This window comes from Macadamia integrifolia, unplaced genomic scaffold, assembly GCF_013358625.1.
Source record: "Macadamia integrifolia cultivar HAES 741 unplaced genomic scaffold, SCU_Mint_v3 scaffold1789, whole genome shotgun sequence".
Lineage (NCBI taxonomy): Eukaryota > Viridiplantae > Streptophyta > Magnoliopsida > Proteales > Proteaceae > Macadamia > Macadamia integrifolia.
In genome coordinates, this window is record NW_024868352.1 from 68,185 (window position 1) to 90,912 (window position 22,728).

The window sequence follows — 22,728 nt, forward strand, 5'->3', positions numbered from 1 at the left end:
TAAACATGATAAGAGCATCATATGGAGGAATTATCAGAGATAGGAAGGGGGTGCCTCTTATTGCTTTTGCTGGTTTGGGAGATATTGAAAATATTTTGTGGCTGGAATTATTTTCCATTCTCATAGGACTTACCATTTGCTGGAATTATTTACCATGGGGGTGTCAATTTGGCCAAACTCTAAAGTGGTTCTAGAAATCTTAAATTGGTGTGGTTGAAGGACCTTGGCAAATCAAAGTTCTTAAAACCAAAATTCAGAGCACTTCAAGGTCAATAGTTGGGAAGGAGTTCAAGCATGTATGGAGAGAGGTGAATATGCCGGCTGATTTTTTGGCAGCATATGCAACTACCCAGCAAGAGACTATTATTCAAGCTCAGGACTTTCCAGAGGAGACAAATAGTTTAGTGAAGGATGATTCTGAGTTCAAGGTCTATTATAGAATGTAATTTTTCTTTTGGATTTTCCCTTGTAATGCAGGGTTTGTCCTGCTTAGTTTAAAGGGGTCTCTTCACCTTTCTTTTCGTCACCCAAAGAAGGAGATTAAAGGCTGTCTTACTTTGTATATTTTTTCTTTATTCAATACATACACACTACTTATCAAAAAAAAAAAAAAACCTTGAAACCAAAAATAAGAACCCAATACCCCGGTACCTGAACCTATAACCCTAATCCCTGAAGCTAGATCAAAGAACCCAAAAGCCATATAACCCACAACCCTGAACCTTGAAACAAGAACCAAGAACCCATAAACCTAAAACAAAAACTAAGAACCATTCTCCAGTAACATGAAACCAAAAACAAAACACAAAACTAAAAAGCAAGAACCAAGAAAACAAAAAAGAAAGAAACTAGAACTAAGAACCCAATTACCAAAACATAAATCCCAGAACCCTGAAACTATAACTAAGAACCTAGGACCCAAGACCCAAAAACCATAACAAAGAACATGAAAACCAAAACCCAAGACCCAAAAACCATAACAAAGAACATGAAAACCAAAACCCAAAACCCAAAACCCAAAACCCAAAACCCAAAACCCTAAGAACACACAGAAAACTGAACCTAGAACTAAGAATTGAGATTCCTGAACTCATAATCAAGAACCTTGAAACTAGAACCAAGAACCCAGAACACAGAACCAAGAACCTTGAACAGAACCACAAACCCAGAATAAAAAACTTGAACCAAAAATAAGAACACAAAATCATAACGCCTGAACCTAAAACCATGAAACCAGAACCCATAACCTAGCACAACAATTAAGAACCAAAAACCTAAAAACCTAGAACCCAGAACCCTAAACTAGAATCTAGAACCCAGAACCCAGAAACCTGAATCCAAAATTAGGAACCCAAGACCTAGATCCCTAAAATAAGAAATAAGAACCTAGAATCCCGATCCATGAACCAAACACCCAAAACCGAGAACCCTAAAATGAGAACCCATAACACAGAACCCACAAAAGAGAACAAAGAATCCAGAACTCAGAGTGTCGAAACCATACCGAAGAACCTAGAATTGAGAAACCTAAAACCCAAAAATGAGAACCTAGAATCACGATCCCTAAACCTAGAACCCTGAAACAAACCCATAAAAAAACTAGAACCCTGAAACAAGAATCAAGAAGGCAAGAACCAAGAAACTAGAAACTAGAACCCATAACCCAGTAACCAGAACCCTGAAACTACAACCAAGAACCCAGGATCTAAAACCCAGAAACCAAAACCAAGAACTAAGAACCTGGAACTTAAAACCCAAAACCTCAAAACCTGAACCCATAACTTAGATTTGAGACTCCTAAACCCAAAACAAGAACTTAGGACCGACTTCTCTGAATCTAGAACCAAGAACCTTGAAATCAGAACCAAGAACCCAGAACCCCAATGCTTGAACCCAAAACCATTAACCCAGTACCTAGAAACAACAAAGAACCCAAAACCCTAAAACTAGAACCCAGAACCAAGAACCAAGGTCCTTGAATCGAAACCAGGAACCCAGAACCTTGATACCAAAAACTAGAACCCATAACCCCGATCTATATTCCTAGAAAACAAAACTAAGAACTTGAAACTAGAACCCGAAACACAGAACCCAAAAAAGGGAACCAAGAACCCAGAACTCAGAACCCTAAATCCACAATCCATAATCCAAAATATTAAAACAGAAAACAAGAACCCAGAACCCTGATCCTAAAACCTCAAACCTTGGAATCACAACAAAGAACCCAGAACCTAAAAACTAGAATAAAGAAGCTAGAACCTAAAACATTGAAAATATAAACACAACACCTGGAACCTTGAAACCAAAAACAAGAACCTAGAACCCCGATCCATGTCCCTAGAAAACAAAACCTAGAACCCTGAAACTAGAATTGGGAACACAGAATCCAAAAAAGCGAACCAAGAACACATAACTCAGAACCCTAAAACCACAACCCAGAATCTAGAACATGGAAACAGAAAACTAGAACCCAGAACCCAGAACCCAGAACCTAGAACCTCGATCCCAAAATCCAAAAACATGAAATCAGAACTAAGAACCCATAACCCAAAAACTAGAACAAATAAACTAGAACCCAAAACATTAAACTTTGAACCAAGAACCATGAACCCAAGAACCCTAAATCCAAATGAGGAGAGAGAAGCTCTAGAAATTTGGAGAAGGAGAGTGGAATCTAAGATTTTGGCCATGGCTGCTAGGCTAATAGCGTCAGCTATTGACCTTCTTCGTCCATGGGATTGGCGGTTCAATCACTTTGTGAAGCTCAGGTGAGAGAGGTCGAGGGAGTAAGATTGGGGTTGGTGAAGGAAGTTACGATGGTCATTATGGAGGTGCAATTGATAAGGGGAAACATCTTGGTGGTGGAGGAAGTTGGGCTGGGTTATTTCTTCAAAATCTCTAGAATGAGTTGATGGTTTAAGGTTGGATTTTGTGAAGCCATTGATGGTCGCTGGAAATGCAGTTGCATGCCGTTCCTCTTCCACAATGGGAGCAGATGTGAAAAGGTGGGAGAAAGCTTTGGTTGGACACTTCATGGGCAGAAGACCTTTGTTGTCACTAAAGAAATTTTACTCAAGCAATGGAAGTTGTTTGGACATGTTAATATGTTTATGCTTGAAAGTGGAGTTTTCATTTTTTGATTCAATGTGGAGAATAGACTGAAGGTATGGGGAGGAGGACCATGGTTTGTTAATAGACAACCTTTGCTAGTGAGACCAAAGAGTCCGAGCATGGCACTTGATAAGATGTATCTGAACTCAATTCCCATTTGGGTTTCACTGCCAAACCTTCCATTTCATTACTGGACCATGGAAGCTTTGAGTGACATTGGGAATGTCATTGGAGTCCTTATTATTACTGATAAGTGCACAAGAGTTGTGGATCGGTCATCATATACTAGAATATGTGTGGAGGTCCATGATGGAGAAGAATTAATGAAGTCAATCCCTGTTCAATATGAGAAAGGAGCTGTGTTTTCTCAAGCTGTGCTGTATGATTGAAGGCCATCTTCATGTAATATGTGTAGAATCTTCGGTCATGATTCTAGCCAACGTGGGAAGGAACTCAATTTTGCCACCAAGTTGAAATGGGTTCAAAAGGATGTTCACAGGAAAAGGTCTCAACTAAAAGAGGTGGTGAACGGTGGTGGAAAGGGGAACAGGGTGGATTCCATGCTAGCAGCTGAAAGAGTTAACTTGCATGCAGATTCTGCTTCTAATTCAAATCTGAATTCAATTTCGAATTTGAATTCAATTTCAAATTTGAATTCAAATTCAAATGGATGTTTGATGGAAAAAAGAAAGCTTTGATTCCTTTATTAGCATGAGGAGTGGAAGGAAATCCAATGTTATTCCTAATTTGAAAGAATCAATTATGCATAAAAACGTTTTTCTTTTTTGTCCTTGAAGAGTGTTTTTTTTTTTTTTTTTTTTTTTTTTTTTTTTTTTTTTTTTTGTGATAAGTGATGTGTATATATTAAGGAAAAAAGAATATACAAAGTAAGGCAGCCTTATTCTCCTTCTATGGACAGACCAAAAGAAAGGAAAAAAGACTCCTTGAAACCATGCAAGATAGGCCCTGCATTACAAACAAAAATAAAAGATTACAATCTATAATAGACCTTAAAATCAGAATCATCTCTTACTAAACTATTCAACTCATCTGGAAAATCTTGAGCTTGAATAATAGTCTCTCCCTGACCTATTGCATAAGAGGCCATAAAATCATCTCGTTTATTTATCTCCCTCCAATCATGCTTGAATTCCTTCCTTTCTAGAGATTTTGAGCTATTTAGGATCTCACTTCTAATAACTCTGGTTTGTCAGGCCCTTATATCACACCATTTAACATATCAATGACCAATTTTGAATCTGACCGAATGGATACCTCCATGATATTCTTTCCCACACAAATATTTGTTCCTCTAAGGATAGCCTGTAATTCCAGCCACAATATGCTTGTAACATCTCCCATACCCACATAAACTAGGAATCACTGTGTTTCCAAGTGACTTTGATTCCCCAACTTGTTACTAAGAACTGGTTTCAAGGATTGCATTCAGCCGTAAAGTTCATAGTTAAGCATTTCAACTTTACTTCTGAAATTATGGCTTTCATCTGTGTAGTAGTTTGGATTTTTGATTTGAGAATCCTAAAGTTTTTTTCTTGCCATATGTCCTGTGGCACAAAAAGCTAACTTCTTCCCAACTACTCTTAAAGGATCATTATCATGAAATTCATTTTTTACCCACAATGCAATTTCCATGACACTATCAGATTTCTTCCCATTTTGATTGCACAATAGAGCAATGTAAACTGACATTCAAAACATAGATGATTTCTACTTTCCATACCTGCCCAACAGAAAATGCTTTCAGGATTAATGTTCATCCTCCTCTTGATGAGCTGGTCTTTTTTTGGTAGAGTATCAACTAAACATCTCCAAGATGTGAATGAATGCTGAGGTATGTTGCCTTCAAGCCAAACAAATTTCTTCCAACTAACCTTTCTCTCTTTCCTCCTCACTATCTCCCATGCTGATTTAGTAGTAAAAACAACTGTAGGATCTCATTTCCATACCACTAAGTCCTCTTCATCATAGTGAAGTTTAGGGATAGTTTGACGACATCCCCAAGCTTACTAAGTCCTCTTCATCATAGTGAAGTTTAGGGATAGTTTGACGACATCCCCAAGCTTCAGTGAAGTTTAGGGATAGTTTGACGACATCCCCAAGCTTCAGTGAAGTTTAGGGATAGTTTGACGATAAGATCAAGAGTTGCAGTTGGAGTGGGCTGCCATTCACCATTCCTTAAGATTTCTTCAACTATATAGTAAGATGAGATAAACCTGAATCATATCTTATTCTTTCACCAAATCTTTTAATAAGAATACCCTTTGGACGCCAATAATCCAGCCATAACTTAGTAGATCTTCCATTGCCTAAAATATGCATATTAACATCTTCCACTTTGTCCCTATATTTCAGAAGCTTCCTCCACACCCAAGAAGCTTCACTTGTAGCCTTCACAGTCCAAATAGTCTCCTTCTTCTAATACCTATTGTAGATCCAGTCCACCAATATGCTCTTCCTATGAGATGCAATCCACCATATTTGTTTCATAATACCAGCAACATTCTTGTCTTTCACTCTTTTCAGCCCTAATCCCCCCTCCTCTTTAAGTTTACATATAGTATCCCAGGAAATATAATGTGTCTTCTTTTCCAAAGAGGGTCTAGACCATAAAAAATTTGAGAAAATAGACTCCACCTTTGCTATAAGATTACTTGGTAATGCAAAAATACCTAACCAATATATATAGCATCCTTGTAGAATTGAGGAGATCAACTGCAGTCTTCCAGCATAAGAGAGAAACTTGTCCTTGAAGAGTTGACCGAGGACATTCCTTTTTCAACATCTGAGGAGAGAATGGTGATTGATGAGGTGGAGGCTGAGAATGTGGAGGTCGATTTGCAGGGAGGGGAGCAAGATGAGGAGTCAGTCGATTCTAAAAGGGAGGATATGATTGCCTAAGATGGTTTGAAGGAAGATAATGTGGAAGGAGTGTGGATGGAAGGTGTTGATCAAATCTCTTTTTTTAATATTGATGAGGTGGATGGGGATGCCGTTCAGTTAGTGGGGAATAATCCAACGAATTTGGAAGGGGAGATAGTGTTGGAGGAAGGAGAGGTGGTTGGAGAAACTATAAGAGAAATTTTAGGAAAGAAATCTCCTACGGCTAAGGAAGGAGGTGAGCTGGATATTACTCCTATTTTTTTTTGGGAGAATCTCATCTGATTTCTTCTATGGTTGATCCTAATAGAAAGGGATCCATCTCCAATTCTTCATTATTCAAAGCATTTACTGACCTAGTCGATGAGGTATAATTTGGTGTCTTGGGAAACATGTCATAATCTTTTGTTTCTCCCAATTCCCGAGTATAGGGGTCATACACTATTCTTGGGCCGTATGTAGATCGGGAGTCAAAGTCATCCGAGGGGGTTGATGCATATAAGGTGGGATGTTATGATGGGGATGTAATGTGAGAAGTGGGGTAATCTGATGGAGACAATGGATAATGTAACAGTGATGGGGGATATGATCCAGGGTGATATGACGGAGAATCTGGTAGTGGTGAAGGGGAATGATGCATAGGTGATGGTGGGACATGGATTATATGGGCTTCAGGTGGCGGAGGGCTAGGTGGTGGTTGACCCATGACTTCCAACTCTTCTTCATCAATGGCTCTCTAAGCTTCCATCCTCATTCTTCATGCTCTACTTTCCATAATCTTTCAGTTAACCTAGGAGTCCATGAGACCCTTCTCTTTGGATAGATGAGCCTGGTTGGATCCTCTTGAGCTTCTTCTACTTCCAATGCATTAATCATCACATGTTTTGGAAGTGGGTTAGTGGTGTCATTAGGAGTCTGCTTGGCTCACTTTTATTGTACTTTTATGCACCAAATTCTGAACAGCATGCCACAAGTTGAAGCATCGCTCTATAGTATAACCATTCTAGTTATGGTAAATAGAATAATCATACTCTCTGTACCAGATAGGTAGGGGATCACTAACAGGTTTGGGAGCAACTATGCCCAAAAGACCTTGCTTCCTCAACTTCTCATACACTGTGGCCAACGGCATTCCCAAATCCGTGAATAGCCTCCTGGGCTACATGGCCCCTTGGGTTATGTGATCTACTTGTATAACAAATGGTTGTGGTTGAGACCCTGCCACGGATGATAATGGCTGCTGGACTGCATTCACTGTGCCTACATTCTTCCCTTGGTCTTAGGGCACTACCTGATACTGGGCATCCCTTAGCAACTTATTTTCAATGTGGGTGCCCGTGGCTATCAAGGCATCAAAGGTCTGTAAGTGCTGGTAGTAAAGGACATCATAATAAAGCTTGGTGAGATTCTCAATCAGCGAATCCACTTGCTCTGCCTCAATAAGATAATCTGCCATTTTGGCGGCCTTATCACTAAACCTCATCAGAAATGCTGTAAATCCCTCCTTGGGGTGCTACTCAGGGTCTCCAACTCACGTCGCTTGACATCAACTTCTGTGTTGTAAGAGTATTGCTTGGTAAAGCCTTGCACAACTGTTCCCCAATTCTAAGTCTATGCAGGATGCAATTGTGTTAACCACCTCAAGGCCGGCCCTGACAATGTCAGCATAAATGCTTGCCCCATATGTTCATCGGTAAGTTTTTATGATTTGACGATACTTACGAAAACCTTCAAGTGGGCCTTGGGGTCCCTTATCCCATCAAACCGATTGGTCTTTCATTAGAATTTCTTAGGAACCCATACCCCAGAGAAGAAACTAATCTCATTGGGATCTGAAGCCTACCCCTCTTGGATCTTACTCCAGATCAAGCCTTTTGATTTTTCCAGCTACTCTCTCATCTTCTTATCCATTTCCGTTTCTGGAAGCTCACTTTACATATGGGCGGCAAGCTCTTCCTCTTCTTCATCAATGATTAGGGATAGGATCAACCCTAGGTGAGTTCCTAATTTCCTATAGGATATGTGCCTTGGTACCGTAGACACCTTGGTGTGGCTACCCTAGGCCACTATGGCTCTCGTAAAATAGGGTCCATCCTTGTTGTGTTCCGGGCAACATTCTCATTCAGATTAGGGATAGGATCAATCCTAGGTGAGTTCCTAATTTCCTATAGGATATGTGCCAAGTTCTTCTTAAATTTTGCCATCTCAGCTTGCAAAGCTTCCAAGGGATGAGCCCATGCTGGCTCTGATGCATCATCACTAGCTGGGTCCCTAGCAAAGGCTTCCATCCTGACTGGGCTTTGACTTTCTGATGAAGGACTATCTAATCAGGGTGATATTGGACTTAGGCAAGTCAACTAGCAACCTGACAAGTCCACACAGACGATGGGGGATCTATTGGGCTTGGAATCATGCTTGATCCATAAAGAAGGCTTGGCTATTTTTTTTTTCTTCTTGCAAACAAGGTTTCTATACAAGGTTAGTACAAAAAGGGAGATCTTAGCCAAAAGTGGTCTTATGAGGTATCCTACGTTGTCAGGTTCTGCTCTTTGTTATTTACTCCACTTGATGATTCTTTTCCCCTCCGGACGCTCACGAAATGCACCTCATTGATGATTTGGCATTCTGTACAATTTGGTGGGAATCACCCTAGAATCGCACATACCAAACCATTGAGGTGTCATTCCATATTTTTAGGAAATAATCTTTAACCGACAACCCACTCGAAAGAAAGCATATTCTCGAAAACTCGAATACATCATAAGAACACTCCAACTTAGATCTAAAAAAAAGAATATTTAGATCTCAAACAAATCTACATGGTTAGCTGGTGGCATTCTTAGGGGGGGTCCATCGATTTCCTACATGATGCAAGGATGCAGTGGATGCAATAAGACCGAACAAGCTTCCTTGACAGGATGTATATACTCAAGGTACAGGATCCTTTTGATACACCTGAAAGTAAGTTGTCAAGGGGGTCGCTTCCTTGCCCAGTACTCATGATGACATACGAGGTTAAGCAATTAGCTATAGGGGTAGATGGAACTGTGCTGTGAGTGTGTACAAAAGTGTAATGCAAAAAGTATTACCGTATGATCTCTAAATGCCACAAGGTATGGGGACCTCCCCAAGGGTGCTGGTACGATAATGGTCATCCTCGCAGTGCGATTGTGCTCTCCTAAAGCATTCTTGTACAGCGAAGTGGGTCTTCATGTGATCTCAGGTAATACTTAGGTTTGTTGTTTGATTAACTTTTCTAAAAAAAAAACGTTTCTGCGATTTTTCCGTTCTATGGGAACGAAAAAACAGAATAAAGCGTTTGGTGCATTTATGGCATGTTTCTTTTTTTTTTTTTTTTTTTGAACAAAAAAAGTGGGTGAGAAAAAAATTGAACCCAAAAAAAACAAAAATTGAAGGTTACGTTTTGTCGTTTCAGTTTCGTTCCAAAAAAAAAAAGGGTATTTTGACACAAAAACTGAAATTTTCATCTTTGACATGAAACGTCGTTTCTGGAACGTTACCAAATGCAACCTTAGTATATCATGCACTAAGTATCCTCCTTGAGGGTGTAGGCATGCAGGGAGTATCCTTGCCACATGATTTCACTTTGAGCATGATGTATGATATGGTTAGCGCTACCATTAAATGCAAGAATATTCCCCATATTGTATTTGTATGAAAACATGTTTGCTAACCTATGTTTATATTGGAAGCTTAGCAGTCCCCTGTGGAGGGGGTGGACAATCGACCCTTGCTCCTGCGGGCAGCTACGTCACCGTGTTCTCGCTCAAATATACAATAGTATACATATGTTATTTTAATGTGAGATCTACATTATGACTACTCTGTTAGAAAATAAACCTGACCTTGATCCCCGTTCTAGATCAAGAGGGGGAGGAAACCAGATGATGCTTTGGTGGCTCTGTGGAGGATCCCTGGCTCAGACAGGACTGATCTCGGCTGCTTGCTCCTCTCCTTTGGGGAATCTAGGCCTTTAGTAACTTTCCAAGCCCTGGCACGCTCAAGGATGGGAGGTGTGAGAATTCCTTTACCCATGACTACAACTAACTCTAATGCACATAATCAATGCATGAATACAACATACATACCACAATCACGACACCGATACCACCTCGGCCACATCGGATCTCATCATACATCTCCATACAATTAATATCATAATCGTAAATGGTAAATATAACATATCATCATCGCATTTGAGCAATTACAATTAAACATATAATTCTAAGTATGTGAACAATTTAATAAAAATAAAAATTCAAAAAAAAAACAAAGTCCATCCCTCACCTGGTTTATGATCAAGTTTGTTCAGGTTCAAGTACAACCACCAATCGATCAAGTCAAATTCACCTTCGGGGCACTTGCATGTCACTATCCTAGACACAAGGGAATCGTAGATCAGTACGCGTCAAAAACATCGGGAGTGACGCACGCAAGTCACCCCCAAAGGGTTCAGACACTGTTTCTAAGTGACAGTACTATCACCAGAAACAGGGAATTTCCATCAGAAATATCAGTCCTGTTTCCGGTGGAGGAGATAGAGAGCATATATGGATCACATGTCCATCGGAAATATGCCACCGGAAATAGACCCAGTGGATCTGGTGGGCTGTTTTGGGTGGTGGTTCAAGGTAGTCCACCCATTTTGGGGTTTACAAGCTCGAGCCCGATCATCGAGATTTGTTCCATGGAGTTTGTAGGGAATGTTCCTAGCATCATTCTAAGCCAAGAAAATTCCAATTCCACTAAGTTGTTTAGGAGATACGTTGATCGAACAATTGAAACCCTAGATGGTCTTTTGGCAATACATGTTGTCGAAGTTCACTGGGCTTGGTTCCAGCTCGACAACAACACCAGGAGGGTAGAACACGCATCCTACAACCTTAACATGGTTTGTACACCAAGATTCCACCCATACCTAGCTTTGTCTAGGTCAAATGAAGAGAGAGAGTGGTATGGGATGTTGTACTTACCTCCGGCAATGATCCTAACAACAAAGCGGCAGCTAGCACTAAGGTAGGCCTCCAACCTCCTTCTTCTTCCTCTTCTTCTTCTTTCCTCTCCTCTTTCTATCCTCTCCTACATTGAGCTCGAGGGAAATTCATTGATGGTTTATGATGATGATTTTCTGAACTTGTATAGGATTTCTATAATAGATGTCGTAGTCGGCTTGGAAACGAATGCATTGGTACATCGTGGTATGGGACTTGGAAGTACTATGCAGTCATACTAATCTCATATAGGAGTATGTGGTTAGGATTTCACATTCCCTCATGCTACGACCCTTCCCAACAGGGGTTTACATGTTGGGTTATCACTGGGGGGGAGCATCAGTCTTGGACCGCCGTGGCAATTAAAATTACGCCTGGCTGATCATTAGGATAGTTTGAAACCTCATTGATATATTCAGAGGGCCAATCATATTGCTTTTATTTTCTGCTATGGTTCGGCCATGATTTACATTTTTGCTATAGTTTGGCCATGATTTACTTTCCTGAGTGCTCATGGCTGGCCTTCTCCGACAACCCTATGGGCATATCGTGGGATGGAGGACGCGTCTCGTACCTGGGGTATACGCACACTGTGGTTGTGAGTAGCATGTAACGTATAACGTAATTGTTGCTTAGGTGAAATAGGATTAAAATGAATCACATGCATATATAGTATCATTTGATTGCAACTACTTGTGTGAGTCTTTCTTTTAATTTACTAAGCTAGTAAGATCACCCCTCATATATACACCTTTTTAGATGATTTTGCAGGTTACTCCAAAGAAGGCCCCACGCTAGTTCTCACCAACGAACTTCTAGTGGGGGATTGGTGAGTCCCAAATGGATTTGACCGTGGAAATGGATGCCCGTGTGGGAACTGTGTTGCGGGGTAATAGTAACAGACTTCTATTCACAGTTCTCTTTTGATTCTTTTGGTATACTTCCCCTTTTATGCTCTCTAGATAGTTAAATTGTTATTTCTTGTGTAAAATATCATGCCTAAGGGCCCACATGTAATTATACCATGTATAACAATTTGGGTATCAAGAGTATATGGGCAATTATAGGTATTTATATACGACAAGACTTTTGTTGTATTACATTATTATATTCCATGTTATTTGTGGCTTGTTGTGCTATGGTTACTGTATCAGATGATTCTAGTGATTTTAGGTTACCTAGAGGGAACTCGGTCACTGGTCCGGTTCTATGGGAACGGGGCATAACAATACAGAAGGAAGGAAAGAAATCTTCCTAAATTTACTTTAATCCAAGAGAACCTTAGAAATTTTTAGCAAAGGAAGAAAGAAGGCATTCTACAGAGCGAAAACAACCAAAGCAAGGGAGGATAATGAGGTTTCAAAACCCTTGATGCTGCTTAAACTCGAACAAAAGGCCAAAGGTCAGCCGCGAACTTGACATTACGTGCACCTTACCAGATGGCCCGTGCCATATGGTTGACATCGATTGAAGCCTAGTCGACACCGGCCAAGTACAGTCAATTTTGAAAAACAAAAAGAGTAAATGAAAAATGGGTTGACATTTTATACACCCTAGTGGGCCCCATGACATGGACAACTTGGACAATTCATTCCCCAAGTGATAAAGAGTGTATTCCCTTACTCCCCACAGGACAACAACCAACAACTACATATATATGCTCCCCAGTGAGTCACAATTCAACCAAGCACTAGAAGAATTAAAAAGTGGATGAAATCCATAACCTTATAAGGAATCATAGCCCTTATAGCAATCAAAACCTCTATGCCCATACAATTACACTAAGCAACGATTAAGTCAATCCCCAATGAGGATACTGATGAAACATTCAAGCAGCCCATGCAATGACAACTTTTAAATTCAATCAGTCCAAGCAATAACGATGTGTAGAACCCAAGCATCCTAAGCAACGACTACATGACATACACGATTGGTGTAGAAAATAAAGAAAATGCTATTATCGATGTTGAATCTGTGTCACATTCTCCTAAGAATCAACTTGAAACTGCAGCTGTTACCCCTCCAACAACAACTACTGACGGTACTTCTACTGCAACTTCTCTTGACATAGTAAGCGTGGAAAATCAGTTTCCAATTATGGTCTCTCTAATTCACTTGAACGTTAAGTTTTAATTTTTATTTTTTCCTCTGTTACTTTTCCCTCATTTTTATTAATTATCATCCAGGGCCAAAGGTTGAACTAAATGTCTTTTTCCCACTAATAAGATTTGTTCCAATAGGTCTTTAGTTCCAATGAACTAATATCTTTTGCCTTATTTTATTATATTTAATGGTATTGCATCCATAAAGTTTTCTATATGTCTAGTTAACATGGAAAATTTTCAACTTTAGGTGTATTTGAGAACCACTATGATCGAGAAATGGTGCAAGTGGGAAGCTTGTTAGCAGACTTTTCAAGATCTTGGATTATATATCATAGACATGTTCTAAGTTGTAGTCATGCATGAATCTCTATTGCTTGGTCCATCAATTCTATTAGCAATAAAGAGAGGTAGTGGGTCCTTTACCATTTAAAAAGTAGTAATTAGACTTAGTTATCTTATAAAATGAAACAAAATGGCTCCCCCCCCCCTATTTTTCATACATTATCAAATTTGATGTGAACTAATAAGCATTTTGGGTGAATCAATTTATAATCTTTTGTTGGGAGAGAAGTCCCACACACCCTACACCACACTTTATACCCTAAAGCCTAAACACTAAAACACTAATCCCTAAACCCTAATCCCTAAACCCTGAAACCCTAAAACAAAAACCCTATAACCTACACAATAAACCTAAACCCCCAAAACCCTAATCCTTAAACCCTAGCCCTAAACCCAAAACTCTAAACCCTAAACCATTAACCCAAAAAGCTAAACCCTAAACCCTAAACCCTAAACCCAAATCCCTAAAGCCTAAACCCAAACCCTAAACCCTAAACCATTATAACAAAACCCTAAACACTAAACCCTAAAGCCTATACCCTAAACCCACAAGATAAGCCCTACACCCAAACACTAAACCCTAAAACCCTAATAAATCCTAAACACTAATCCCTAGACCCTAAAACCCTAACCCTAAAACCTAAACCCTAAAGCCCTATATACGCTACAACATAAACCCAAAACCTGAAACCCTAAATCCAAAACCCTAAACCCTAATCTCTAAACATAATCCTTAAACACTAAACCCTAAACCTTAAAACCTACTCCCTAAAACCTAAACCCTTAACCCTCAACCCAAAAACCCTAATCCTTAAACCCTAAGCCAAAAACCCAAAACCAAACCCAAAACCCAAAACCCAAAACCATAAACCCTAAACCCTAAACCTTATACCACAAACCCAAAACTCTAAACCCTCAACCAAAAATCCTAAGCCCTAAGCCCCAAACCCTAAACCCTAATCCTAAACCCAAAACGTTAAACCCAAAAGCCAAAAACCTAAACCCTAAAATCCAAACCCTAAATCCTAAGCTCTAAACCCTAAATCCTAAAGCCTATGCCCCAAACCCTCAACTCTAAGCCCCAAAACCAAAACCCTAAACCCTAAACCCTAAACCCTAAACCCTAAATCCTAAGCCCTAAACCCTAAAGCCTATACCCTAAACCCTCAACACTGCACTCCAAAATCTAAACCCTAAAAACCAAAACCAAAACCCTTATCCCTAAAACTTAAGCCTCTTACCCTAAACCCAAAACCCAAAAGCCCTATACCCAAAAACCTAAACCCAAAACCCAAAGCCACTAAACAATTAACCCAAAACCCCAAACACTAAACCCAAATCCCTAAAGCCTAAACCCCAAACCCTAAATCCCAAACCTTAAAAACTAAACCACAAACCTAATCCCTAAACCCTAAACCTTAAATATTAGACCCTAAACCCAAAACCTTAAATCCAAAACCTAAACCCTATGCCCTAAACCCTAAAACCAAAAACCCTAAGCCCAAACCCTAAACGCTAAACCCAAAACCCTAAACACAAAACCTTAAAGCCTAAACCCCAAGCTCTAAACCCCAAACCCTAACCCCAAAACCCTAATCCCTAAACCCTAAACCTTCAACACTAAACCCTAAACCTTAAAACCTATAGCCTAAACCCTACACCCAATACCCTAAACCCCTAATACCTAAACCCAAAACCCTAAACCTTAAACCCTAAATCCTAAACCCTAAACCATAAAACCCAAACCCTAAACGCTAAACCTTAAACCCTAAATCCTACACCTTATACCCAAAACCCTATACCCTAAAACCCTAATACCTAAACCCTAAACCCTAAACCCTAAACCCTAAACTCTAAACCTCAAACTTTATAACCTAAACTGTAAATCCTAAACCCTAAAACTTAAAACCTAAAACCCAAATACATAAACCCTAAACCCAAAACTCTAAAACCCTTATCCATAAAGCCTCAACCCTAAACCATAACACCTTATACCCAAAACCCTATACCCTAAAACCCTAATACCTAAACCCTAAACCCTAAACCCTAAACCCTAAACACAAAACCCTAAGCCCTAAACCCCAAACCCCAAACCCCAAACCCCAAACCCCAAACCCTAAACACTAAACCCTAAACCCAAATCCCTAAACCCTAAACCTTAAGCCCTAAACACAAAACCCTAAAGACTAAACCACAAACTTTAAACCCCAAACCCTAAAACCTAAACCCTAAACACTACACCCTGTACCCTAAACCCTAATCCCCAAAACCCTAATACCTAAACCCTAAACCCTCAACTTTAAACCCTAAACCTTGTAACCTAAACTCTAAACCCTACACCCTATACCCTAAGCCCTAAACCCGAAACCCCAAAACACTAATCCCTAAACCCTAAACCCTAAAAACCAACACAATAAACCTAAAACCCTAAAACCCTAATCCTTAAACCCTAAGCCCAAAGCCCAAAACCCTAAACCCTAAACCCTAAACCCTAAACCCTAAACCATAAACCTAAACCCAAAACCCAAAAACCTAAACCCAAATCCCTAATGCCTAAACCCAAAACCCTAAACCCAAAACTCAAAACTCTAGACCCTAAACCCTCAACCTTAATCCCTAAGCCCTAAACCTTAAACACTTAAGCCAAAACCATAAACCCTAAACCCTAATGCCTAAATCATAGAACCTAAACCCTACACCCTATACACTATACCCTAAACCCTAAACCCTAAACCCTAAACCCTAAACCCAAAAATCCAAATCCTTAAACCATAAGCCCAAAACTCTAAACCCTAAACCATAAACCCTGAACCCCAAACCCTAAACCCTAAACCCTAAACCCTAAACACTAAACCCAAAAAAACATAAACACTAAACCCTAAACCCTAAACCTTAAATCCTAAACCCAAAACCCTTAACCCAAAACCCTAAACCCTAAACCTAAAATCTAAAGCCCTAAACCCAAAACCTAAACCCTACACCGAAAACTCTAAACCCAAAACTCAACTTCCTAAACCCTAAACCATAAACCCAAATCCCAAAATCCTAAACTCAAAACTCTAAACCCAAAACTCTAAACCCAAAGCCCTAAACCCTAAATCCTAAACCCCCAACCCTAAACCCTAAACCCTAAACCAACCATCTAACCCTAAACCCTAAACCTAAAACTCTAAACCCTAAATCCTAAACCCTAGACCCTAAACTCTAATCCCTTAACCCTGAACCCTGAACCATAAACCCTAAACCCTAAAGCCTATACCCTAAGCCCTACTCCCAAACCCTAACCCCTAATACCTTAAACCCTAAACCCTTATCCCTAGACCCTAATCCCTATACCCTAAAACCAAAACCTAAAACACTAAACCCAAGACCCAAAACCTAATGCTGAAATCCCAAACCCTAAATCCTAAACCCTAGACCCTAAACCTGAACCATAAACCCTAAACCCTAAAGCCTATACCAACCTAATCCCTAAATGCTACACCCAATATGCTAAACCCTAAACCCTAAAACCTACACCCTAAACCCTAAACCCTAAACCAAAAACCCTAATCCTAAAACCCTAAGCTCAAAACCCTAAAATCGAAACCCTAATCCCTAGACCCTAAACCCTCTACCCTAAACCCTCTACCCTAAACCCTAAACCCTCTACCCTAATCCCTAAACCCTAAACCCCAAACCCTAAGCCGAAAACCTAACCCTAAAACACTAAACCTAAGACACAAAACCCTAAACCTCACAGCCTAAAGCCTATACCTTAAGCCCTAAACCCTAAACCCCAAACCTGGAAACCCTAATCCCTAAATACTAAACCCTCTTCCCTAAACCCTAAACCCAAAATCCTAAATCCTAAACCCCAAACCCTAAACCCTAAACACTGAACCCAAAACCGTTAAACTAAACCCAAAACCCTATATCATAAACCGTACACCCTAAATCATAAAACCTAAACTCTAAACCCAAAACCCTAAACTCTAAACCTAAACCCCAAAGCCTAATCCTTAAATCCTAAACCCTATACCCTAAAGCCTAAAACCTATACCCTAGACCCTAAGCCCTAATCCGAACACCCTACCCCAAAAACCCTAAACCCTAAACGCTAAACCCTAAACCCTAAACCCTAAACCCTAAACTATATCTAAGCCCTAAACCCCAAACCCTATATTATTTAGGAGAAATCAAGGTTTGTGAGATTCGGCCATGGCTGCTAGGCCAGTGGCCTCAGCTACTGGGTTTGATTCTTGTGTAGGAAAGATAACTCATACTTCTCTTGATGATTCGGGTGGGAGTTGCTGTTTTTCTAGAGCTAAAACTACTGTGGAAGATGGAAGTAAGGATGGTTCAGTTGGTATGGGAAAAAGCTGGACAGGTTTATTTTCAAAAAAAAAACAATGGAGAGGGTGGATGGATTACAGTTGGACTATGTTAGGCCTCTGATGGTGGATGGAAAGGCTGTGGCACAGTGTTCTTTTTCAATGATAAAGGAAGGGGTCATAAGGTGGGAGAATGCTTTGGTAGGACATTTCTTGGGTAGAAGACCTCTTTTTTCAATTACCAAAGAGATATTGCTTAAACAATAGAAGCTTGTGGGTCATGTGGATATGTCTATGCTGGAATGTGGAGTATTCATTTTTCGTTTTGATGTGGAGGAGGACCGTTTGAAGGTATGGGAAGGTGGCCCATGGTTTGTTAACAGGAGGCCATTGTTACTGAGACATTGGAGACTGAACATTGTGTTAGCTAAAGTGTAGCTAAATTCTTTACCTGTATGGATATCCTTGCCAAATTTACCTTTTCAATATTGGACTACGGATGCATTGAGTACTATTGAGAGTGTCATTGGTAATCCCAACACAATGGATAAGTGTACTCGTACCATTGATCGATTATCGTTTACAAGGTTATGTGTGGAAATTAAAGTTGGAGATGAGTTGCCAAAGTTCATTCTTTTTTTTTTGATAGGTTGCCGAACTTCATTCCTGTGTATGATGAAAGTGGAGCTATTCTCTCACAAGCTGTGATGTATGAATGGAGACCTGTTTCATGTAGTATGTGTAAGGTTTTTGGTCATGACTCTTCTTAGTGTGGGAGAGAGGAGGGTTGGCTGCAAGGAAGAAATGGGTTAGGAAGTTGGCTTGTACGGAGGAGGATCAGCCTTACGAGGTGATGCATAGTGAAGGAGTTGTAGAATGGAAGGGAAGTTCGGTGGCTGATGTGGCTGCTGTATGATCTCAGGCTGGAGATTCCTTGGAGATTTGCATGCATGCTATGGAGAGTGATAATCCAGTTTTGAATTCTAATTCAAATTTGAATTCAAATTCTATTATGAGAAGGAAACCTAATGCCATAGGGAAGGGAAAAGATATTATAGAAGAAATTGTGAGCGTGAAAAAAGGGAGAAAGGTGGTGAAGGGGTCTGGTTTGGGTGGGACTGTTATGTAGTCAAACCCCTTCTCGGTATTGGAAGAAATAGATATGAATACTAATACTGCATTTACCAATAATTTGGAAGAGTTGTTAGAAGAAGGTGAGACTGGAGAAGGATCTTATCTGAGGTGGAAGTAGGGGATAGAGGGGCGGAGGATATTCCGTGCGTGAATGAAGATATCCTTACCCATGGACAGCCTATTTTTAGCTTACAATTAGAGGAAAATGAGTTGAAGAGAGAAAAAACAAGAGATTTGTTAGGAACGGGCGCTAGTTCGGCTTTGACCATTGCTCCTATGGACTGTGGAGATGGAATACGTGATGTAATCCCAATTTTGAAGGACTTCAGCAACCATATTGCAAAGGTGGCTAAACCTGATAGGCTTGATGGTGGTAGAGTTTATTCCTCTCCCTTGTTCAGGCTGACAAGGGTTTGGATGATGAGATGGATGGAGTAAGCATGGTCAACCTTCTGCTGATGTGGCATTTGTTGGAGAATATTTTGTGAATATACCTCTATGCTAGGAGGAGCTACAACCATTGGACAATAGCTTGGTAGAGCTTGACAACCCCCCTTTTATTGACCCGATTGCTGCTGTACCTCCTTCAAGCATTGTTTTTAGCATGAAAAAAAGTATGGCCGATAACTCCAAGTCTTCTTTTTTACCTTCTAGAATGCTTCAATCTTATGAGAGGGTTGGTGTAAGGAAGTTGACTTTACAACCACAATGGGTAGAAGTGAATCCAAATATAAAGAAAGGTGTACAAGAGGCTAGAGTTGTGATGGGAACCAGTAGGGTTCATGGAAATTCTTTAAAGAAAGTTAATAAATGAATTGTCTCTGTTGGAATGTAAGGGGGCTAAATGCTTCTGAAAAAATAGAGTGGGGGTTAAGAATTTGATTATTGAAAAAAATATTAAGTTGGGGATTCTGGTTGAAACAAAAGTGATGGACGAAAACATTACATCAGTGTTTTCTTCTTTGATGAGGGAATGGAAGTATGTTCACAATTGAAAGGTAGGAGAGGCTATGAGAATATGGGTGGGATGGGATGATGCCTGTTTTGATGTAGATTGTCTGAGTAGTATGTCACAACTCATCCATTTGAAAATAAAAATTAAAGGGTCGTCCATGGGGTTTTTCTACACTACAGTATATGCCTCAAATAGTATAGAGGAAAGGAGAGAGCTGTGGAGGGATGTTACACATTTGGCTCAAGGAATGGCAGCCCCTTGGGTCATATTGGGTGACTTTAATGTGATTAGAGGCCAACATGAAAAGCATGGAGGGGAGGCTGTTAGGCAAGGACCAGTGGAAGAATTTAATAATTGTTTATTTGATGCTGAGCTTTTTGGCTTGAAATGGAAAGGGAATTTGTTCACATGGAGTAATGAAAAGTCTGGTAGTATTAGGGTGAGCTGTAAGTTGAGTAGGGTGTTGGGTAATAATGAATGGATTGGGAAGTATAAATTTTCAGAGGTTGCATTCTTGTGTACTGGGATCTCTGATCATTGCCCTATTATACTATACTTTATGGAGGAAAAAAAAATATGGACCAAAGCCTTTTTCAGTTTTTTGAAACCTAGATTGAGCATAAGGGGTTTAATGATATTGTGAAAAGGGGATGGGATGCATGTTAAGAATCATTTGACCCCTATGCTCAGGTTTTCTGCCAAACTGAGAAATGTTAAAAAGGAATTAAAAGGTTGGAATAAGGAGCAGTTTGGGGATGTCTTTAAGACAGTGAAAGAGGATGAAAGTGTATTAGCTGATATCCAAGGTCAATTGAATTTCGATCATGGATATGTTACCTTGGTCAGTCAAGAGAAAGAGGCAAAAAGGAAATTATGGGAGGCTTTGAAGGTGGATGAAAGCTTTTTTAAAGAAAAGTCTAGAGTGAAGTGGTTCCAGTTAGGGGATGGAAATAACAAATTCTTTCACAAGGCAATGAGGGGAAGACAACACAAAATAACAACCTTGAAATTGAGGGAAGAGGTGGGTAGTGGTGGAAGATCCTAGGTTGATAAAGGAGGCTACAGAGTTTTATTAGAATCTGTTTGGGCTCATCAGGTGGATGTGGATTCTGTCCTAATGATATCCTTTTGTGTGGTTCACTTACAGTAGACTAGCAAGAGAAGTTAGAAAAAGCTGCATCAAATGATGAGATAAAGAAGGTAGTGCTTGCAATAAAGAATGATAGGGCACTTGGTCCTAATTGGTTTAGTGCTAGCTTTTTTAAGCACTCTTGGGAGTTAGTAGGGGAGGAACTTAATTGCTATCAAGTGGTTTTTTAAGAATTCAATTATGTGACCCTCTATTAATGCTACTTTCATCAGTCTCATCCCTAAGACAAGTTAGGTGGCTACTTTTGCTTGTTATAGATAGGCGTATAGCATTGTGCAATCTCATTTATAAGATTATTACAAAATTAATCTCTAAAAGATTGCAAGGAGTGATTGGGGGGTTGGTTAGTGAGAACCAATCAGCATTTATTAAAGGGAGGTCATAGTAGATAATATTCTTATCTGTTATGGTATTGTTAAAGGCATTGAACAAAGAAAAGCTCACTAGTGTTGAAGATTGACCTTCATAAAGCATATGACTCATTGAGTGGGAAATTTCTCTTGGAGATTATGAGAAGGATGGGATTCCCTACATTGTATATGGGGTGGATAAAGGCTTGTGTTTCTACTCCTACAATTTTTGTGCTAATTAATGGAAGTCCAGTTGGATACTTCATGGGAGGAGGGGGGATCAGATAGGGAGATCCACTTTCACCTTACTTATTTACAATGGCAATGGAGAGGTTCTCTGGAGTCATGAGGAAGCTTGTAGTGGATGGTAAAATCACTCTAATTCCTAATTGCAAACCTATGCAGCTGTCCCATCTAATCTTTGCAGATGATCTCATGATCTTTGAAAAGGTTGTTTGTGACTCAGTCACAGCTAGTTTGGGGGCCCTAACTGAGTTTGCAGTCTTCTTTGGGCTACATCTCAATAGGGCTAAGTCCTCTATTATTTTAGGGTGCCTTACCCAAACTAGTAGTATGCAACTTTTGGAATTAACGGGTTTTAAGGAAACCAAACGGCTAATAAGGTATCTTGGCGACCCTCTTATTGCAGGAAAGCTGACTTTAGGAGATTGCAGTCCTATATTAGACCTAATCCAGAAGAAGCTTGAAGGATGGAAAGCTAGATTTCTCTCCTATACTGGAAGGGTTCAGTTGATCACATTAGTTCTTCAAGGATGCTATATGTATTGGTCAAGTATTAATGCCCTTCCAAGTAATCTTATAGCAAAGGTGGAGTCTATTTTCTCAAATTTTCTATTCTAGCCCCTCTTTGGAGAGGAAGCTGCATTATATTTCATGGAAGGTTGTATGCAAACCTAAGGAGAAGGGGGGTTAGGGCTGAAAAGAGTGAAGGAGATGAATGTGTCTGGTATTTTGAAACAAATATGGTGGATTGCATTGCATAAAAACAATATATGGGTGAAATGGATCTACAAGAGGTTTCTGAAAAAGGTACTATTTGGATTGTGAAGGCAACTAGTGAGGCTTCTTGGGTAAGAAGGAAGATTCTGAAGTATAGGGATAAAGTGGAGGATGTTATTATGCATATAGTGGGAAATGGAAGATGCACCAAGTTATGGCAGGATGATTGGCATCCAAGGGGTCTACATATCAAAAGATTTGGTGAAAGAATAAGGTATGATTCTGGTTTACCTATTCTTGCTATAGTAGGTGATATTTTAAGTTATGGAGAATGGCACCCTACTCCTGCTACAACATTAGATCTTAGAGAAGTTTGGGGATACCTTCAATCTATCCGT